Source organism: Rhinatrema bivittatum, chromosome 1 (assembly GCF_901001135.1).
Source record: "Rhinatrema bivittatum chromosome 1, aRhiBiv1.1, whole genome shotgun sequence".
In the NCBI taxonomy this organism is placed as follows: Eukaryota; Metazoa; Chordata; class Amphibia; order Gymnophiona; family Rhinatrematidae; genus Rhinatrema; species Rhinatrema bivittatum.
In genome coordinates, this window is record NC_042615.1 from 56,365,244 (window position 1) to 56,378,480 (window position 13,237).

Genomic DNA, 13,237 nt, shown 5'->3' on the forward strand with positions numbered 1-13,237 from the left:
TAGAAAAGAATACCTGAGAAAACCAAACAAATGGGGATCTAAATAGATTCTCAAGGAGTGATGAATTCAAGAGAAGATTGTCTCCAGGTCAGATATGGGTTCCAGCTGCAATTAAACTTGCCAATCCAATGGTGTTTTGCTGAAGTGATTTTGTAGATGGTACACGTTCTGTCTAGGCGTCGCAACACTTCCTGTGTGGTTGGGGAGCAAGGCTTTTTCCAAGATACTGCAATCTCCATCCTCAGGGCTATGCAAAATTGTTGAATTAAGAGTAGAGCATTGGGTTCACTTGAGTTGTCCTGGAGGTTAAGGAGAGCCAGTTCTTTAGTTAGGTGAATAGAATCCTTCAGTACTTTTGATATCGTGGTTGATAACTGCTGCCAGGTAGATAGGATATGTATACAGTCCCACCACATGTGGATGTAGGATCCTGGTAAAGAGCATCCATGCCAGCAAAGCATACTGGATGTAGGGCAAAATTTATGTATTTTAAGTGGTGTATAATGCCATCTGTCTAACAATTTATAACTATTCTCAATTATGAAGGAAGAGATTGAGGAGGACTTAATCCTAAGAAATACAAGTGACCACTCCTTTTCAGAGAGATTTAAACTAAGATCATGTTCCCATGCAATGATGTATACAGGTTTATTCTTCAAATGGGTATTTAACAACTTATAAATTTTAGAAATCGATCCATTCACAATAAGGGGTTGCGAGCAATACCCCTCAAAGAGAGATCCTCGTAGTTCAGCAGTAAAGTGTACAATCTGAAGATATGAATAATATTCCAAATGGAATGCATAAGGTAGCAAACAGTAATATCTTCCCATTTACATTGATGTGATCTACCTGAGAGAGATCTCTGGATTGCCACTCATTAAAAGAGTGGGTGGGTATACAGGGAGGGAATGTTGAATTATGGAAGAGAGAGGATGATTGGAAGTAGGAGGGCAGGGCCCACCAGCTGGTGCTTCCAGAGGGTCCAGACATTCAAGGTGTGTCTAGTGGTAGGGACTATATTAGGGCAAGACCGACGAGGTTGCTGTAAGGCAGCTCATATCCTTTATCCAAGCCTGCTCAATTTGTACCCAATGCTTTTCTAAGGGGGTGTAATACCAAAGAAGATTTGGTAGCCCCAACCCACCATCAAGTTTGGATTGATAAAGGATAGATCTAGCTACCCTTGGGGGCATCAGTCTTCAGATAAGTCAGAGAAGCTTCCTCTGCCAAATTTAAAAAATGGAATTAGTTGAATTGGAAGAGTTTTTTAAATAGGTAAAGAAACCTCATTTTTATTATAGCGAGCCTGCCTAGCCATGTAAAGGAGAGGCGATCCATCTATCCAGATTCTGTTCAATTTTCCAAAATGTACATAGTTGGAAAAGATCCTTTAGATGTTTACCAATACAAACCCCTAAATATTTAAGCTTAGAGGCCCACTTGAAGGGGTGATGAGATTTAAAAAATAATTTGAGTGTCACAAGAGATGTTCAAAAGTTAGACTTTTCCCCAATTCTAAAGCCAGAGAAAGCACTGAAGGAGGCAAAGTCAGATTCAATGGCTAACAGCAATGGAGGGGGTTACTAATAGTAAAAAGAATTTCATTTGCGAATAATGATAATTTATAGGTCATAGTATCCATTCTGAAACTGGAGATGAGAGGGTTATTACGTATAGTGGTAGCCAATGCTTCCAAGAATATAGCAAAAAGAATAGGGGAGAGGGGGCACCTCTCTCTAGTGTCACGTTGGACATTAAAAGTATCTGAGTACCCCCCCAGTAATTTTTAAACAGGCTTTAGGATTGTGATAAAGGGAATGAATCTAGTTTTGAAAGGAAGCACAAAATTCCATGACCTCCTAGGTAGCAAATTAAAAAAAAAAAAAAAAGGCCAGTGCACCATATCAAACGTCTTTTCGGCATCTATGGCTAGGAGAAGTGAAGGCATTTGTTTTTTTTTACGTGCCCCCCCCAAATTTATATTTAAGATTTTTCGGACAATATCACTGGCCATCCTACCCAGGATAAAACATCCTGATCAGAGTGAATAATTTGGGCAATGAAACAATTCAGATGATCAGCTAGGACTTTTGCCAGCAGTTTCAAATCGAGATTGATCAGGGAAATGGGTCTATATGAGCCACAGATGGTAGGGTCTCGGCTTGGCGATAATAGTAATACCCGCTAGGTTAGAGTCTGGCAATAACGACCCTCCTGTATGCAGATAAATAGCTTTTGTAACTCTGGTACTAAAATGGGAGCAAATTGCTTATAGAATTTAGCTGTGAGCCTGTCCAGGCCGGGGGCCTTTCCCACCTTAAGGTTTTTAATGGCTGTTAAAAGCTCAGGGGTGGAAATTTCAGCATTTAATAATTCTCACATTCCCAAAGTTAGGTGAGGTAAAGAAATGGAGTTCAGATAAGCCTCAATGACTTCTGGAATGATTAGGGAGTCTGCAGAGTAGAGGGCTTGATAGAATTTAAGAAATTGCTGACTTGTAGCAGCATTAGTAGAGAAAATCTGACCAGCCTCATTTTTTATTTTTAAAATATGATTTTGGAAGGTAACTTTTTTTAAAGTTGTTAGGAAGTACCGTAGTTTCCCTGCCTTTTCCCCTCCTTCAAAATATTCCTGGTGAGTCAGTTCCATAGAGTTAGCTATGAGCTCTGCCTCCAAGCTTTGTAGTTCCTCCCTGGCTTCATTAAGACGATTAAGTGTGGTCAGGGACCCACTATGGGAATACCGTGAGTATTTTATCTCTTAGTTGGGTACAAGTCGCTTTATCCCTTTTTTCAAGAAGGAGGAGTGAGATATGAATAAGCCTCTTAGAAATGCTTTGAAACAATCCCAAACCACAACAGGTGAGGAAATAGAGTTAACACTGGTATGAAAAAATCTTGGATAGCAAGGGTAATATCATTAATGTATGATGTATCTTGGAGCAGGGAGTCATTAAGTCACCAGAAACATTTAAATCCATCATCATCCTGGAGAAGAATATCCAAAAATATGGGGGCATGATGAAACCATGAAAATACCCACATCCAATTTCCGAATGTGGTGAAATAATGATTTATCAACCAAAAGGTAGTCTATTCTAGAGTAGGAATCATGTGCCTTAGAGTAGTAAGGATAGGATCAGGAGTGGGGATAATTGCGCCATGTGGCTACTATTTGTAGGTCATCCATAAGGGCTCTGAGGGCATCCGTATGCGTCTTTGCTAAATAAGAATGACCTTTGGATGTATCAAGAGTTCGAGATAGGGCAACATTAAAATCTCCTATCAAAAATCCTGCACTATGTTGGAGGTTAATTTGGTGGAGTTTACTAAAGAAGGCAGCTTGTTCCTTGTTGGGAACATAGATATTTACCAAAGTATATGTGATCCCATTTACCTTAATTCGCAATAGAAGGTATCTACCCTTGGGGTCTGAAATGCAGAGAGAACATTCAAATATGACATTTTTAGAAAACAAATACCAACTACAGTGTATTTTGCAGTTTTACAGTTGGGGTATAGTATTTCTGACAATCTAGGAGAACGCATAAAATATTTATATCTGTGTGAGATATATCTTGGAAAAATATTCTCAGATTTATTCAAGTCAAGTTCCCTAAACAAAAAAAACTCCTTTTCTGTGGGATATTAATACCTTTGATATTTATAGATGTAATAGGAAAGCTAGGCATATTACTGATATAAAGTTGTCACTTTAAAAAAAAGAATGAAAATACTGCCTTAAGCATCGCAGGGTAGTAAGGATATAACTAGCGAGGAGTATAGACAGTGTGGAAAATTGTCAGTACCTGATGGGAAACAATATTACAAGCAGATTACACCAAGAAAAAATATTCAATGGTAGCACCTGTTCAAGAAAAAATTATTCAAAGAAAATACAATACTAGTCCAATATGCAACACAAACCCCATAGGGACCACATTTGTCCCCTCTAGAACAATTAAGTGCCTGTACAATCCTCCTTGCAGGCAAATAACTCCTCCCAGGAAGGGCGAGTTATCAGGCATGAAGAGGCGGTTCCCATGCCATCTCAATACGATACATATTTTGTTTTCTCAATGTAATTGTGCATCAAAAAGCCTACAAAAAAGAAGCAATTGGAAGCCATGTGCAGAAAGAGGGAAAAAAAAAAGTAAGATTGCACTGTAGCTGCAGATGGGCTTGGCCCAAGTACTATTAATTAACACTTTTTCCTCAAAGGGCAGCACTCAACTTCATCCCTGGCTATGTTGGGAGCTGCCAGAGTGTCTACGTAGCCTGTTATTTCGCTTTCCTACTCTTTGCCAGGCTGGGAAAGATGAACGTAGAGTAGAAGGCTTAGACAATTTGGTAGGTATCATTGAGCTGGTGAATCCTCACGGTGTCAGAATTGGGAAGGCTTCAGAGGGAGAGCAGATTTTTGTGTGTGGAACCCTCTAGAGAAAAAGAGAGACTGAATGGATGGAGCCAATGCTATTTTATATTTTCTTTTCTGAGAAAAACTAATCTCCCTGAGAGTCTGCCGATTTTGTAGTGTGGCCTGAAGTCTGCATAGACAGATATTCTCCTTTTATAGAGAAGTCGTGAAAGCAGACCACGATGTCCCTGCACCAATTGGACATAGGAGCTCGTAGAGCCCGGTGAGCTCTATCAAGTTGTATTTCAGGAGGAGTGTGATCTGCCTCTGAGTTAGATGTGGTTAATAAATGCCGGCAGAAGCATATAATAATTTCTTTACAGTTCTCAATACCTGGGGATTCCGAGAAGCTGCAAAAATGCAGATTACTCCATAAGACTATTTTCAAGGTCAGCTAGCTGACCTTGAAAATAGAGTTCCTCACACGTGGATTTGCTGTTTTTTGATTGCTCAGTCTGCCACTTGAGCCTCGTGTCTAATTCGGTCAATTCTGTGGCTCAAGGTGGCCAGCTTTTCCCGCATTTTGTCCATGTTAGATAGCATTTCTTGTCGGTAGGTCTTTATATCTGTACACAGCTTTGCAAACAATTCCTGAAATTCGGATTTAGTGGGATAATCAGAATTTAACTAAGTCGGGGGATCTGAATTCAATGCATCCTCTCCTGAGCTTGAAGCCAGTGTGTCAATGCCATCGTGGTTGTCACTCACACCATCTTCCCAATCCACAGGAGGGTTTTTTCCCTCTGCAATAGGAAAATCGCTAAAAGTTCACATTTTTCCTCTTAGAGACCATGGTGGGGTGGTTTTTCCGTAGTATCAAGTACAGCCTTATGAAATTTGAAGCAGGGACAGCTCCGATTGAAACACATTGGTGAGGCAGCGTAGGGAGCTCACGGATCAAGCTGCCATCTTCATCCGTGATGTCACTTCTTCCCTCTACTAATTGTATTTCAGCAGCAGTAGTTGCACATTAGGTAGGAGAAGGAAGTACAGGAACTATTTTATTTATTTATATACAGCCTTTCAGGCACTTCAAAGCAGATTACATTCAGGTACTGCACATATTTCCCTGTCCCCAGAGGGCTCACAATCTAAAGCCTAGATTCACTAAGCTGCAATGTTTTATCGCAGGAGGGGGTCCCATTATCAGGGAAGGGCGCTGCTGGGTGTTTTTGCCTCAAGGTCAAACACTGGACCAAAAGATCGGGCCCAGTGGCCCTATAACGTGAGGACAGCCCCAACCGCAAGGGACTGGCATAATCTTAAAGGACCATTTGCCCAAAAATAAAAAAAAAAGTGGTAAAAAAGGGAGGTTGAGTAGGGAGGAAGACTGACTCCTGCCTCAAGCTGGGGCAGCCACTTGAGGCAGTCCGGACTCCTGCCCTTGACCCCAAACTAAAAATTAAAAAATGCATCTGTGTAGGGATGGCTCCTCAATACATCAAATAAAATACAGCCTCAGGCCTGGGCCCCCTTCCCATCTCCATCCCATCAAGTCCCTTAGCCCAGTTACATGACAGGTTGGCACCATTTTGTAAAATGGGGCTGACTAGGTCCGATGCAAGGGATCCATTTTAAGGTTCAGTGGGTCAGGAGTGGGAGGACTTTGCCTTGAGGAGGGCTGGGGCTGAAGCCTCTTTGGGAGGAGGCTGGGGTTGTGTGGATGCATTTTTTAAATTTTTATACTGGGGGGGGTGGTCAGGAAGCAGCCCCAGGGTGAGGTGGGGTCACCCTTAACCACTGCTCAACTTTCCTGTTTTGCCTTTTTTTTTTTTTTTTTTATCACCAATGTGAGGCAGGAGCTTTGGGACCTGCATTAGGATCTTAAGACATAAGAAATTGCCATGCTGAGTCAGACCAAGGGTCCATCAAGCCCAGCATCCTGTCTCCAACAGAGGCCAAACCAGGCCACAAGAACCTGGCAATCACCCAAACACTAAGAAGATCCCATGCTACTGATGCAATTAGTAGCAGTGGCTATTCCCTAAGTAAACTTGATTAATAGCCAGTAATGGACTTCTCCTCCAAGAACTTATCCAAACATTTTTTGAACCCAGCTACACTAACTGCACCAACCATATCCTCTGGCAACAAATTCCAGAGCTTTATTGTGTGTTGAGAGAAAAAGAATTTTCTCCGATTAGTCTTAAACGTGCTACTTGCTAACTTCATGGAATGCCCCTAGTCCTTCTATTATTCGAAAGAGAAAATAACCGAGTCACATCTACTCGTTCAAGACCTCTCATGATCTTAAAGACCTCTATCATATCCCCCCTCAGCCGTCTCTTCTCCAAGCTGAACAGCCCTAACGTCTTCAGCCTTTCCTCATAGGGGAGCTGTTCCATCCCCTTTATCATTTTGATTGCCCTTCTCTGTACCTTCTTCATTGCAACTATATCTTTTTTGAGATGCAGTGACCAGAATTGTACACAGTATTCAAGGTGCGGTCTCACCATGGAGCGATACAGAAGCATTATGACATTTTCCATTTTATTAACCATTCCCTTCTTAATAATTCCTAACATTCTGCTTGCTTTTTTGACTGCTGCAGCATACTGAGCTGATGATTTTTAAAGTATTATCCACTATGATGCCTAGATATTTTTCCGAATATGGAACCTAACATCGTGTAACTGCAGCAAGTGTTATTTTTCCCTATATGCAACACCTTGCACTTGTCCACATTAAATTTCATCTGCCATTTGAATGCCCAATCTTCCAGTCTTGCAGGGTCCTCCTGTAATGTATCACAATCCGCTTGTGATTGAACTACTCTGAATAATTTTGTATCATCCGCAAATCTGATAACCTCACGCATCGTATTCCTTTCCAGATCATTTATATATATATATTGAAAAGCACTGGTCCAAGTACAGATCCCTGAGGCACTCCACTGTTTACCCTTTCTCACTGAGAAAATTGAACATTTAATCCTACTCTCTTTCCTTTCTTTGTCCCAGTTTGTAATCCACAAAAAGACATCACCTCCTATCCCATGACTTTTTACTTTTCCTAGAAGCCTCTCATGAGGAACTTTGTCAAATGCCTTCTGAAAATCCAAATAGACTACATCTACCGGTTCACCTTTATCCACGTTTATTAACTCCTTCAAAAAAATGAAGCAGATTTGTTAGGCAAGACTTCCCTCGGGTAAATCCATATTGACTGTGTTCCATTAAACCATGTCTTTCTATACGCGCTACGATTTTGATCTTTAGAATAGTTTCCACTATTTTTCCCGGCTCTGAAGTCAGGCTCACTGGTCTATAGTTACCCGGATCGCCCCTGGAGCCCTTTTTAAATATTGGGGTTACATTGGCCACCCTCCAGTCTTCAGGTACAATGGATGATTTTAATGATAGGTTACACATTTTAACTAATAGATCAGAAATTTCATTTTTTAGTTCCTTCAATACCCTAGGATGCATACCATCCGGTCCAGGTGATGTGCTACTCTTTAGTTTGTCAATCTGGCCTACTACATCTTCCAGGTTCACAGTGATTTGGTTCAGTTCATCTGACTCATCACCCTTGTAAACCATCTCCGGAACTGGTATCTCCCCAATATCCTCATTAGTAAACACAGAAGCAAAGAATTCATTTAGTCTTTCTGCAATGGCCTTATCTTCCTTAAGAGCCCCTTTAACCCCTCGGTCAGCTAATGGTCCAACCGACTCCCTCACAGGGTTCTTGCTTTGGAAATATTTTAAAAAGTTTTTATTATGAGTTTTTGCCTCTATGGCCAACTTCAGTTCAAATTCTCTCTTCACCTGTCTTATCAATGTTTTACACTTAACTTGACAATGCTTATGTTTTATCCTATTTTCTTCAGATGGATCCTTCTTCCAATTTTTGAAGGATGTTATTTTGTCTAAAATAGCCTCCTTCACCTCACCTTTTAACCATGACGGTAATCATTTTGCATTCCTTCCACCTTTCTTAATGTGTGGAATACATCTGGACTGCACCTCTAGGACTGTATTTTTAAACAATGTCCATGCCTGTTGAACACTTAACCTTTGCAGCTGCACCTTTCAGTTTTTTTCTATTTTCCTCATTTTATCAAATTTTCCCTTTTGAAAGTTTAGTGGTAGAGCTGTAGATTTACTTATTGTCCCCTTCCAGTTATTAGTTTAAATTTGATCATGTCATGATCACTATTGCCAAGTGGCCCCACCACCGTTACCTCTCTCACCAAATCCTGCATTCCACTAAGAATTAAATCTAAAATAGCTCCCTCTCTTGTTGGTTCCTGAACCAATTGCTCCATGAAGCAGCCATTTATTACATCCAGGAACTTTGTCTCTAGCAAGTCCTGATGTTACATTTACCCAGTCAGTATTGGAGGAATTGAAATCTCCCATTATTAATGCACTGCCAAATTTGTTAGCTTCTCTGATTTCTCTTAGCATTTCATCATCTGTCTGACAATTTTGTCCAGGTGGACGGTAGTATACTCCTATCACTATACTCTTACCCAACACATGGGATTTCTACCCATATAGATTCTACTGAGCATTTAGTCTCTTGTATGATCTTCATCCTGTTGGACTCTATACCCTCCTGGACATAAAGTGCCACACATCCACCAAGTTGATCCTCCCTATCATTGCAATATAGTTTGTACCCTAATATAGTACTGTCCCATTGGTTATCCTCCTTCCACCAAGTCTCTGTGATGCCAATTATGTCAATCTCATCAGTTACTGCTATACACTCTAACTCTCCCATCTTACTTAGACTTCTGGCATTGGCATACAGACATTTCAAAGGGTGTTTTTTGTTTGTATTAACAAACTGCTTTTCAGTTAGGGATAATTTGGAAATCATTAACTTCGGTGATATTTTACATACAGGCACATGGACTATGTTTGCTTTTATTGGAACCTCTCTGTTGGGATACCCTAACTCTCCTGTTTCATTAGTATCCTTCAAGGATACATTTCTCTGAACCATGCACTGCTGAGTGAATGTCTGCTTTCCCCCTTGTTCTAGTTTAAAAGCTGCTCTATCTCCTTTTTGAAAGTTAGTGCCAGCAGCTTGGTTCCACTCTGGTTAAGGTGGAGCCAATCCTTTCAGAAAAGTCTCCCCTTCCCCATGCTAGACTAGAATCTCTTTGATACTGATGTGCTGGAGCAGGGTCTCACTAGTGCTGACACACTGGCTCAACATCTCTTAAGAACTTAAGTACTGGGCCAGAATCTTTCTGGCACTGAGTGCCTGGGTCAGAGTCTTTCAATCAGCTGGGTGGTAGGAGCGGGCTCCTCCCGGAGCAGCACTATATGTGTAAGCTTCTCCTGGATTGGATCAGGTAGATCGGGCTCCTTCTGGAGCGGATCTATGAAAGTGGGATCCTCCTGGAGTGAAGCAGATGGAGAAGACTCCTCCTGGAGCAGAGTGGATAGACCAGGCTTCTCCTGGAACTGAGGTGTTCCCTCAGGCTGGAAAGACATCATAAAATAACCAGAAAGCTTTAATGGTGTTACCACATCTCTCTATGGCTGAACAGAGGCAATAGACGTCTCTGAAGACAGAACTGCAGATGTGGGAACAGCAGTCTGGAAAGGATTCCATGGAGGTGGATTAGAATTAGCTTCTGAGCCTTGTTCAATCAGGAAGGATCCTTAGAAGACAGATGTGGGGATGTGCATTAAGAAGACAGACTAAGGATGTGCATTAATTTGCGACTAAATAGGAAACAGAGACGATATTTCCTATTTCATTGTTTTTTTTGGGGGGGCAACAAAACGATAAGAAAACCCATGAAATTTCATGTGGTTTTCTTATTGTTTTTGTTTTGGGGGGGGGGGGGGGGGGGAGAGAAAGTGCACATTAAAAAAAATCAACCCCAAACCCTTCAAATTTAATTGTGACCCCCCCCCCCCCCCAGACTTACCGAGTCCCTGGTGGTTCAGTGGGGTTCCGGGAGTGATATCCCCCTCTCGGGCCATCGGCTGCCACTAATCACAATGGCACTGATGGCCCTTACCATGTGACAGGGGCTGTCTGTGCCATTGGTCGGCCCCTGTCACATGGTAGGAACAATGGATGGCCCACGCCATTTTTTAAGATGTTTGTTTTTTTAAATTTTACAACCCCTGTTGTAATTAATTAAATTGGAAGGGGTGGGGTGGGTTTCAGGTATTGTTTTAGGGGCAGCCGAAATAAAATCGGCCAGAACCGCGGGAAAACAAAATTTCCCATGGCAGGCCAATAACGAAGGCTGAACCAAAAAGTTCGGCTGAATCACATCTCTACACATTATGATCCTGGGACTCAGTGTTGCCCTCATTAAAAGGTTTGCTGCAGGCAGCTGAGTGAAGCTGAATTCCAGGGACTGAATTAACTACCTCTTTCTGACTCAAAATCCCCACTATCTGACACAAAGGAAGAACCACCAAAGAGATGATGCATGCTAAAGCAGAATTTGCCTTTACAGAGGTACAGAGTTTAAATCACTATGGAAAATTATGACTGTATTAGCTGTGCTTGGTATTTTTTGAGGCAAATCTCATGCTGTCAGAATCTGGAAGTTGTAGTCTGGGAATTAATTTGGGTGTATTACAAGAGAGACAGGCCTCTATATTCACAGGGTTCACAATTTTGCACCCCACATACCTCCAGTGAGCAGGATTAAGAGAACCACACTTGGTGCATTCAAGAAATGGCGGTGAGTTCAAAAACTGACACAGGAGCTTAGTAGATTATGTGTTAACACACTGGTACTTGTAGATTGGGAGCAGGAGTTTTCACAGGATTGGAAATTTTTTTCCCTGGCCTACCAGGGTTACCAAGCAGGCAGTGAATCCTGGTCCCACTCCAGAAGGGTCATAGCCTCTTCATTCTGGTACAGGGCAGTCAGGCTAGGCTGGGATTTTCCCTGGCAGGAGTAGGGCCAGACTCTGGGCAAGGCTGGACTGAACTGGGTCTTCTACCTAAACCAGCCATCTTCGCTGCAGGTTGAGCCCTTGAGTTCTGGTGGTTGGCAGGACTTATCCAGAAGCATGGCTGGTGCTGGAACAAAACAAAGGCTGTGAGCTGGATACAGGCAGGCTTGGAGACCAGGCTGGAAACAAGGGCAGGCTTGGACTAGAGGCAAAGGCAAGGCCTGGAATAGCATACATGGACTGGACTAGTCAAGGTAGGACTAGAACAAGCAACAGGAAACAAGAAACCCAAACAAGGCACAAGGCTGGTTAGGTGAAGCTAGAAGTCCCAAAGGCCACAAGGTAGGACAGGAAAGCCCAAGATAGCACTAAGCATGGCAGATAGACTGGGAAGGCTGCAGGGTAAGACCTGAAGGCCTGGAAGGGCCCAGAGCAAGGCAGAAGGCTGCAAGGGAAGGTAGAATAGCAAGGCAAGGATGGCCAGTTTAAGGAGCTAAGGGAATGGATATGCTGGGTTAAGTAGGGGCGGAACTATATCACATGATCAGCGAAGAGGTGGCTAGAGCAGCGGTTAATGAGGATCGCTGAAGACTGCTGCCCCTGGGGGGGGGGCTACATTGCAGGAGGAATCGTGACACCACTGGATTAGGGGCTTGCCTTGAATTGCCTGAAAGTTCAGTGGCAGCTCTTTCTTGTTTCTGAGGAAAGCTGGGTGGCCTTTCTGGAGAGGTTCACCCGGATATTTCTCATTTTGTTTTTTTAAGGAGGGTCAAGAGATTATGGCCGCCTTTTCTGCCACTTGTTCCTTACTGCGATCTCAACTTCGTATTGTGGATCCTCCTTTTTCCTTGTGGCAAGTAACCTTGAAGGAGCTTTCCTTGAAGGCGGCCTTCTTGGCAGATATCTGCTCCATTAGTTACGAATTTCGGAACTTCAGGCTTTTTCTTGCCAGTACCCTTTTTTGGCATTTCCGTGGAGGTGGTCACTTTCAGGCTGGTACAGTCTTTTCTCCTGAAGGTCAGCTCTGAATTTTCATATCAATTAGTCTGTTTCTCTGTCTGCTTTTACCCCTGAGATGAATGCAGAGCCGAATATTGGTCTCTTCAGTGTTTTGTGCTGTTAAGGTATCTTGAAGTGACTAGTGACATTCACAAGTTGGATAAGTTGTTCGTCCTAATGTGGGGGTCCCCGCAAGGGAGAAGCAGCCTCCAAAGCCACTCTGGCTCGCTGGATAAAGGAGACTATTGTCTCAGCTTACAAGCTGAAAGAAAAAAGGCCGCTGGATTTGGTGTGAGCACATTCCACAAGGGCGCCATCATCATCTTGGGTGGAGGAGTAGGCAATATCTACTGCAGACATTTGTAGGGTAGCAACTTTGTCTTTTTTTGCATATCTTTGTGAAGCATTACTGGTTGGATGTTCTAGCCAGGGTGAATTCTGCCTATGACTCTGGAGTTCTCAGGGAAGCCCTTGCTTTCACCTGCCCAAATAGATAGAGCTTTGGTACTTTGCACCTGAATGGGACTGGACTAGTGTAATAGGATGAATAGGAAGGAGAAATTCTCTTACCTATTAATTTATTTTCCATTTTATCTTTGATATTTATATTCCCTCAAAAACAGAAATCCTGCACAGAATTTTACATGGCATTCGCTCCATCTAGGGTCGTGACGCCAAGATATACTTGCAGGCCTTTCATTCTTGTATTTTGGCCTTGCTTTTGTTCTATCTTTACTTCTGGTCCAAAGCTTGGAATGTAGTTGACCTGCATTTTTTTTAATATTAAAATTTGCATTCTGTTTGCTGAATTTTGTGACCATCTTTCAACCAAAAATTTCCTATGCACTGAATTTGGGTAACGCATCTCATGCAACTTAATGTATGGACTTGTTTGGACATTACTTTCATGACAGATAATAAGATGAAAACCA